Source organism: Fukomys damarensis, unplaced genomic scaffold (genome assembly GCF_012274545.1).
Source record: "Fukomys damarensis isolate Sample0158 unplaced genomic scaffold, DMR_v1.0_HiC HiC_scaffold_13, whole genome shotgun sequence".
Lineage (NCBI taxonomy): Eukaryota > Metazoa > Chordata > Mammalia > Rodentia > Bathyergidae > Fukomys > Fukomys damarensis.
In genome coordinates this window covers 33182617-33190512 of record NW_022900925.1, presented here as the reverse complement: position 1 = coordinate 33190512, position 7896 = coordinate 33182617, and positions in this window count along the sequence as shown.

Below are 7896 nucleotides of genomic sequence, written 5' to 3'. Positions count from 1 at the left end.
AGACAAAGCGAATTTCAAGCCAAAACTGATCAAGAGAAACAAAGAGAGTCACCACATTCTTGTCAAGAGAACAATCCAAGAGGAAGAGATAACAATCATAAATATATATGCACCAAATACCAGTACATACCACTATACAAAACAAATATTAACTGACACGAAAAATCTAATAAGCATTAATATAATTGGAATGGAGAGCCTCAATACCCCACTTTACAAATAGATCAACTAAACAGAAAATCAACAAGGAAATATCAGAACTGAGCCAAACTTTTGAACAAATGGATCTAGTAGATGTCTACAGAGTGTTCTACAGCACAACATCAGAACACACATTTTTAGGGAGCTCAGGATTTAACACAGTGGCACCGCACTTGCCTCACAAGTGCAAGGTCCTGAGTTTAATCCCAGGTACCCCCAAAAAAATATATATATGTATACAATTTTTCTCAGTTGCACATGGAAGTTCTCCAAAACAGACCACAAACTAGCTCATAGAACATGCTTAAGTAAATGCAAAGGAATTGAAATTGTCCCCTGCATATTATCAGACCATAGGGCAATGAAAATGGAAATCAGTGGCAAAAGAAACCACAAAAACATCACACAAATTCTGAGCCCAATGTAGTGGCACACACATGAAATCCCAGCACTCAGGCGGCTGAGGCAGGAGGATTGCCATGAGTTCCAGGACAAACCTGGGCTACATAATGAGTTCACAGCCAGCCTGAACTGTCAAGCAAGACCTTGTCTCAAAAAAAAGACAAAACAACTAAAAACTATTTCTTCCTTCATCCCCTCCCTCAAAATTCATGGAGTGTGGGCTGTGCTTCCCCTACTATTAAATGTCACAGAGTTTTTGATGAGGAAGAGACATACAATGCCAGCCCCTTTAGAGCGTAGGACCTAGTAGGAAATGTTTGTTACATAAAACAGAAGCGGATATGGGTGCACATGTGTGGTCCCCATGGTTCCTGAAGGAGACTTGAGCATTAGACCTCACAGAAGAGCAGCAGCAGAGCTGGTCCTGGGACTGATGCTGTCCAGCATGACTTGGGCCTCTGGCAGGGGTCAGGGGTAGGGAGGAAGGTGCTGTGGTTAATGTTCAGTGTACCCCAAGAGCGTCAGGAGATCGTAGAAGGGCTTTTGTTAGATGATTGAGCCACGGATTGATCGCCAGAGCTAAATGAGCCAATTGGAGGCGGGGCCTTGTCGGAAAAGGAGGTCCCTGGGGGCGTGGCCTGGAAGGGTTTCTTCCCCTTCTCTGTCTGCCTCCTGGCCGCCACACCCCTCTGCCATGTGGTTCTGTTCCATCCAGTCTGTTATCGGGCCGTTTCTTTAGCAATGGCTCACCAATTAAAAGTATTCCGGGTCCTTCTTGCATCGAACAAAGAATTGGACGAGATGAGCTCAACGTTTATTTGAGAAATGCAGGGTGAATGGGTGTGGAAGAAATCAGCTCTGCAGAGTGACCTTGGGCCAAAGAGAAAAAGAGGGTAAAAGTGAAAATAAAAGTGCACATTGCATGCCAGGTGTGGTGGCGCACGCCTGTTATCCCAGCACTTGGGAGGCTGAGGAAAGAGGATCAGTGTGAGTTCGAGGCCAGCCTGAGCTACATAGTGAGGCCTTGTCTTGAACAATAAATAAATAAATACATATTTATTTGAGAAACCCAGCAAGGGCAAACGTGCAAACTCACCCACAACAGTGGCTTTCCGTGACAACTGCTCTTATGCCATCCGCATCTCACCAGAGTCTGCAAGAAATTCTACACATGGGTTCTTCGCGTGGTCCTGCGGTCCCGTGATTGACAGGTCCTGCTCACTTTCCCAGCCAACTTTGTCACGCCCTGCCTCCCGTGTCTAACCCATGGGGGACTGAAAACATGAGCCGAAAAGAACCTCTCCTCTTTTAAATGGTGGGTGTTGCATACTGCGTCCCAGCGACGAGAAAGTCACCACTACAGAAGGCTTTGCAAGTAGCAGGAGCCTGCCGGGGATTTAGCTCAGTGGCGCTGTGTCAGCCCGGCAAGTGTAAAGTCCTGAGTTCCATTCCCAGTACAAAACAAAAACAAAAAGTAGCAGGAGCCAGCCAGCGGCCTTGAATGATGCTAGTTAGCCATTCCTTTGATGATGGTCCACATAGTAGAATAATTGGGAAGGATGGGTCTTGAACACTTTTATTTATTTTTTTTTTGGTACAGGGGATTTAATTCAGGGCCTTGCACTTGCGAGGCAGGCAGTGGAACCACTGAGCTAAATCCCCGGCCTGGTCTTGAGCATTTATTGCATTATAGACAGATGATGGATGGATGGATGGATGGACGGATGGTGGGTGGACTGATGGTGCACGGAGCCCGGATGCGTGAGAACACATTGTTGCACATTTGCACCACCGTAGTGCAGACTGAAGGCCCATTCTGCACATCCTTTGGGCTCCCGGACCATTTCTTCCCAGCTAGCACTGAAGCTGCTGTAAGGAAAGCACCATTCCTCCCTCCCAGAACCCAGGACAGTGGGATTTATGGGGCTTGTCGAGGATTAACATGCGGCAGTGTTGGATCACAGCAGTCACTAGAAGGAGGCCAAGAAGCCACCTCGTGGCTCCGACCCGCCTAACCCTTGGCAGGATGCGGCTCAGGGGGCACTGGCAGCGCCCGCGGTGACTCACTCTCTGGAAGAGGAGCGCATGGTGTTGAGGATGGGGTTCCCAGCCCGGTCAGGGCCGTGACTTGGTGGCTGCAGGACAAGGCTGGGGTCTGCGCAGAGCTCCCCCCGCACCCCAAGGGAGAGGCGAGGGAGACAGCCCGTGAGCAGGGTGGCTTCAGATGCTTTTTGCAGCCAGCAAAATCATTTTTACATTTGATCTTAGACAAAAAGCTGAGAAGCGATAACAAAATCATTTTTTAAAAGGATCAGTGCACTTGGAAGATCGATTCGTATTTGTGAGTAAGAGGCAGAATTTGTAGGAAAACTAACGAGTCTTGTTGGCTGGACAAAACCCAAGCCCAGTGCCCCGCGGACAGAACCAGGATTTGTTCTTAGTCCTGGGCTTCGCGGTCACCTCCAGGGCCAGCGCAGGGCATGTTAGGCTCTCACTGTGCAGGGGACGACAGTCTTGGGGACGTCACAGGAGGGCACGCAGCAGGGGTGGCCCCCGAGCCAGGCTTCCTCTCCCAGGAAGATCCACACTCGGATTTCTGTGCCACGCTGTAGCTGCAAAGCCAAGTTGCAACGCAGACAACGGGAGAGATGGGCAACAGGGCAAAGAGCCTGTCCTGCCAAAGCCATTGCACAGATGGGCGGGGAGCCTGAGAGGCCCCAGGGTGGGTGCAGAGCAGGAGGTGCTGACTGCTGGTGACAGTGACCGGGAGACCTGCTCTGTAGTGCAGCGGTCACTGCTCTGAGACCAGGACATTTTCACTGCCTTGGAGTGAAACCCACTCCCCACTGACAGTCACTCCCGACCCCTCCACCTTTGGTCCGGGCAGCCTCAGGTCTGCTCTCCATCCCTGCTGATTTTCACATTCTGCACGCAAGTGCCCAGGGTCAGAAGCTATGGGCTTTCGTGTCTGGCGTCTTCCACTCCGTGTGATGCTCTCAAGCTTCATCTGTGTCGTAGCTGGGGTCAGGACCACTCCCTTCTATAGCGCAGTAATATTCCTTGTCTGTTTTTGAAGGATCTTACAGGGAGATGTACGCTGAGGATGCAAAAATACAACTGGGGGGCAGGGTGTGGCTCAGTGGTGCTGAGCCTGCCTCACAAGCATAGGTCCTGAGTATGATCCCCAGTACAGGAAAAAAAATTAACAACTGAAGCCCCAGAACCGCCAGCTTCTCCGGGGAAGTGCCTCAGACCCCAAAAACACTGTGGACCTGCGGCTTCCCAGACCTGTGAGGGCTTGAGGGAGCCGTGAGTCTCGGGCGTCTGCCTTTTTGCAGCGGCGGGGCTCCCTGAGATCTGGGGGGCACTGGGTGCTTCTCCTGCAGAGAGACTGCACCAGCGGGGAGCTTGGCATTGTAGAGTTAAGTTTGTGACTGGAGAAATAAAAGGTGCCACGCTGAGGCAGGAGGGTTGCAGGTTCGAGGCCAGCCCAGGCAACTTAGTGACTCAGTGAGACCCTGTTTTGAAATAAAAAGTTTAAAAAAGGGCTGGGGATGGAGCTCAGTGGAAGGCCCTGCCCTAGTTGTCCAGGATGGATAGTGGAGGATTTCAGGTCCCACGCAGATGAAGGGCGGAGGCCCTGCCGTGGCTGCACTGGAGGCCTCTGGGGAGGCCGGGAGATCTGCACCTGGGACTTTGAAGGTGGTAGCTGCACATCTGGGGGCTTTTTACTCTACCACATCTGGCCAGCTGTCAGGGACCCTCATTATTGGCGGATACAGGGCCCCAGGTGCAGCCCTTTTTACAGCTGCTCCAGGTGACACAAAATGCAGCCCAGGCTGGGCCTCAGGCAGGGTGTGTGTGGGGGGAGATTTCCCTCCTAGTTAGTGTCCAGGTGGCAGGGAAGCTTCTAGAAAGGAAGTAAGTAGATGGAAATCAGGAGGGAGTCACAGCCCAGGAGATCGAGAAACTGGGGACCAGAGGTGTCATTGAGGGCCACTGTGGGCACTGATGAATCCAGAGCAGGTCTGTGGCAGGGTTATCACTCGGGACACTGGGTTAAAAGGTGGCTGTGGACTTGGAGTGGATGCAGTCTCTCTCTGGAGGTGAGGAGGGAGGCAGGGCTATGGGAGGAGGTAGGTGTTAAGGATTTGTCTGCGGAGCAAGAGACTTGTGTCCAAACACTCCAGGAAACCAGGCAAGAGGAGGTGCTGAGCATTCGGGAGGCTGAGGCAGGAGGATTGCCAAGAGTCTGAGGCCAGCTTGGGCTGCATAGCGAGACCCTGTTTCAAAAGAAAGGTGGGGGGCTGAGTACTCGGAGAGAGGTAAACACGATGATGTGAAGTTCTAAGGATGTGGGAGGGCAAGGGCAGAACTACCGCTTTGTGGGCAGCAGGTACTTCAGACAGGAGTTGCCCTGGTTGACAGGGGTGGGCAGTGGGCGAGATCCAAGAACGCTGGTTCATCTCTGGCTCTCTCTCCTTTTTCGGATTTCTGGGTTAGGGTCTTGGTGGAGTCCCAGCTGGCCTTGAACTCACTCTATTTTTGACAGTGAGGAGAACCTCACCTGATACAGTGGATAGGAAACAACTCTGGCGAAAGTCCCTGAGATTGAATGCATAGAAGAGACAACGGTGAGGGCTGGGGACGTAGCTCAGCGGTGCCGCCGCCTACCTCCCAAGTGCAAGGGCCCGAGTTCGATCCCCGGTGCCAAAAGTGAAAAAAGAGGAGATGGTGGTGGGAAGAGCTGTTTGGGCAGAAAGAATACAGCTATGGTACAAAGACCCCGAGGTGAGAGCACACTGTCACCTTTAGGGAGGCCAGTCCCTGGCCCTCTGAAGCTCTGCCTTCCCGCTTGTGGCACGGGGACTCGGGCGCTCCTGGGTTTGTGACTGTACCACCCGTGCCTCCTTCCTCTTTCCGTGGAAGTTTTGGGGAAATGAGAGGTAACTGCTAACAGTAGAGAAGCAAACGGAAACAGAAGCTCATGGAGATCCAGGCTGAGCACCTTGGCCCTCATATCTTTCTTTGTTGTTTTGAGACAGGGTCTCGCTATGCAGTTCAGGCTGGCCTTGAGCTCTCAGCGGGAGGCCTTGAGCTCTCAGCCGGGAGGCCTCTCTCCTGGTCCCCGCTGTCCCCAGCAGAGCAGAGCAGGAGCCCACAGCAGCCCACAGCCCCCGTGTTTGTCTTGGCCGAGGGCCTCGAAGGGCTGTGTGAAGCCGATTCATCCAGGCGAAGCTGGCGGGGCTGCCCGGGGAAGTCCTCCCTGCTGGCCCCTCAACCCTGAGCCCCCGAGCCGCGGCATGGGCCTCCCGTGTCCTGTTGGGCACAGATGCTGGGGGTCACAAGTACGCCACCTGCCAAGGCCGCGGAATGACTCCAAGGCTGGTGTTCAGCACAGTGCCACCCAGGCCAGGCTCAGGCAGGAGTTCCCGCTGGCAGAGGCCTTAGCCTTACTGACTTCCGGGGCAGGCTTGTCTGGGCCTGATTTCTGCTCCCCTGTCCTGTTTAGAAGGCCAAGATCAAGGCCTCGCAGCTCCTGGGGTGCTGCCCCCCACTGGGGCCTGGGCCCAGCAGGGAGGACCACACCGTGCCCCCAAACCCACTGGCTCTCCTTGCCTCCCCTGTTGGGCCTGGGCCCCGAGAAGGGATGGGATGGCCTTGGGCTTGGCTCTTTTCCAGGGACACGAGTTGCAGCCAGGCCTTCTGTGGAGAGATGTGGTGACTGCCTTCTCTCCTCCCCTCGAAGGCTGCTGCTCGGGCTCCAGCCCTCCCGGTGCTGCCGTTGTGCGACGGCCACTCAGACCTGGTCCTCCCCTCTGTCCCCTGCACAGGAACCTCCAACCCAGAACTCACAGTGGCCTCAATGTTTGTTTGTTTTTGAGACAGGGTTTCACTATGTAGTCCTGGCTGGGCTCAAACTCCTGGTGATTTCCTGCCTCAGCCTTCCGAGTGCTGGGATTACAGGCATGCCCCACCATGACACCAGGATCGTTTTTGCATGCCTGTTTGTTGGCCCACACTCGGGCCTCCCTGTGGAAAATCTCCCTGTGGATCTCCATCTGTCCAGCATAGAGTACACAGTAGGTGCTTTAAAAACAAGTGTGACCCCACGCCCCAGCACTTAGGAGGCTGAGGCAGGAGAATCACTGAGAGTTGGAGGCCCACCTGGGCTACACAGTGGGTTCAAGGCCAGCATGAACTGCATAACAAAACCCTGTCAAAAAAAAGAAGGAAGAAAGAAAGAAAGAATAGAAGTGGGGAATTAGAAGAAGGGAAAGAGGGAGCAGGCACAGGGAGAGGAGAGAGCTTTGCTCATCTGTGAGGCCCTGTGGTCTCAGAGCGAGCAGAAGCCAGTGGAAGTGGCTGACTGGAAACAGCATCAGCTGCTGTCCTGTCAGGGGCTCCACTGGTGCGGCTCGGGGTGAGCCTGAGGTCAAGGGTCACACAGAGTTCACTGTCAGGGGTGACCTCCGGCTGGCCGCACCTCAGGGCAGGTCCTCAGCCGCCCCAGGGGTGTGAGTGCCCTTGGAGAGGGGCTGTCCTGTTTCTGTCTCCTCTGTCCTGGGCTCCTCCTGGTGCTGTCCCAGGAGGCTTCCCGCCTCTTGGTGGACGCAGACACTCCAAAACCAGCCTGCCCGCTGGGCCGTGGCTGTGACAGCTCCCCTAAGTGCTGCTTGGAAATGTGTCACCGTCCTTCCCTTTGTGCTGGCAGAGGAGGCCCCGCTCTGGGCAGCTGGAACTCGCTTCATGAAATTACAGGGAATTCAAAGCAGCCAGCACCGCCCGCTGTCTGGCTTCATCACTGGGACCGGCCACGAAGGGAGGTCTATTCCAATCGTTTAGAGGATTAGGAGCTGACACCCTTCATTAGTGATCTGACATGGGCAGAAAAGACAGAGCTGCCAGAGTGAGCCACCCGGGAAGGCACGACTGCGGGGAAAGGTAACACCCACCCAGCCAGGAAGCGGGAGGCTGTGGGAAGGAGCGGTGTCCAAATTCACAGAGACCTGTGGAGTGGAACAAATGGCCTCAGTCTCCCCATCTGTAAATTCTGAGCCCCCTTCCGGCTCTGCTGTGCTGTGGTACCCACCGATCTGTTATCCCCAGTCACTGCTCCTCAAATCCTTGTGACTTGTTCTTGTAAAGGGCCCTCACCTGGGCATGGTCATGCACATCTGGAATCCCAGCACCCAGGAGGCTGAGGCAGGAGGATCACTGCGAATTCAAGGGCAGCCTGGGCTGCATAGCAAGACCCTGTCTCAAAAAACCAGAAGAGGCGGGGGGGGGGGG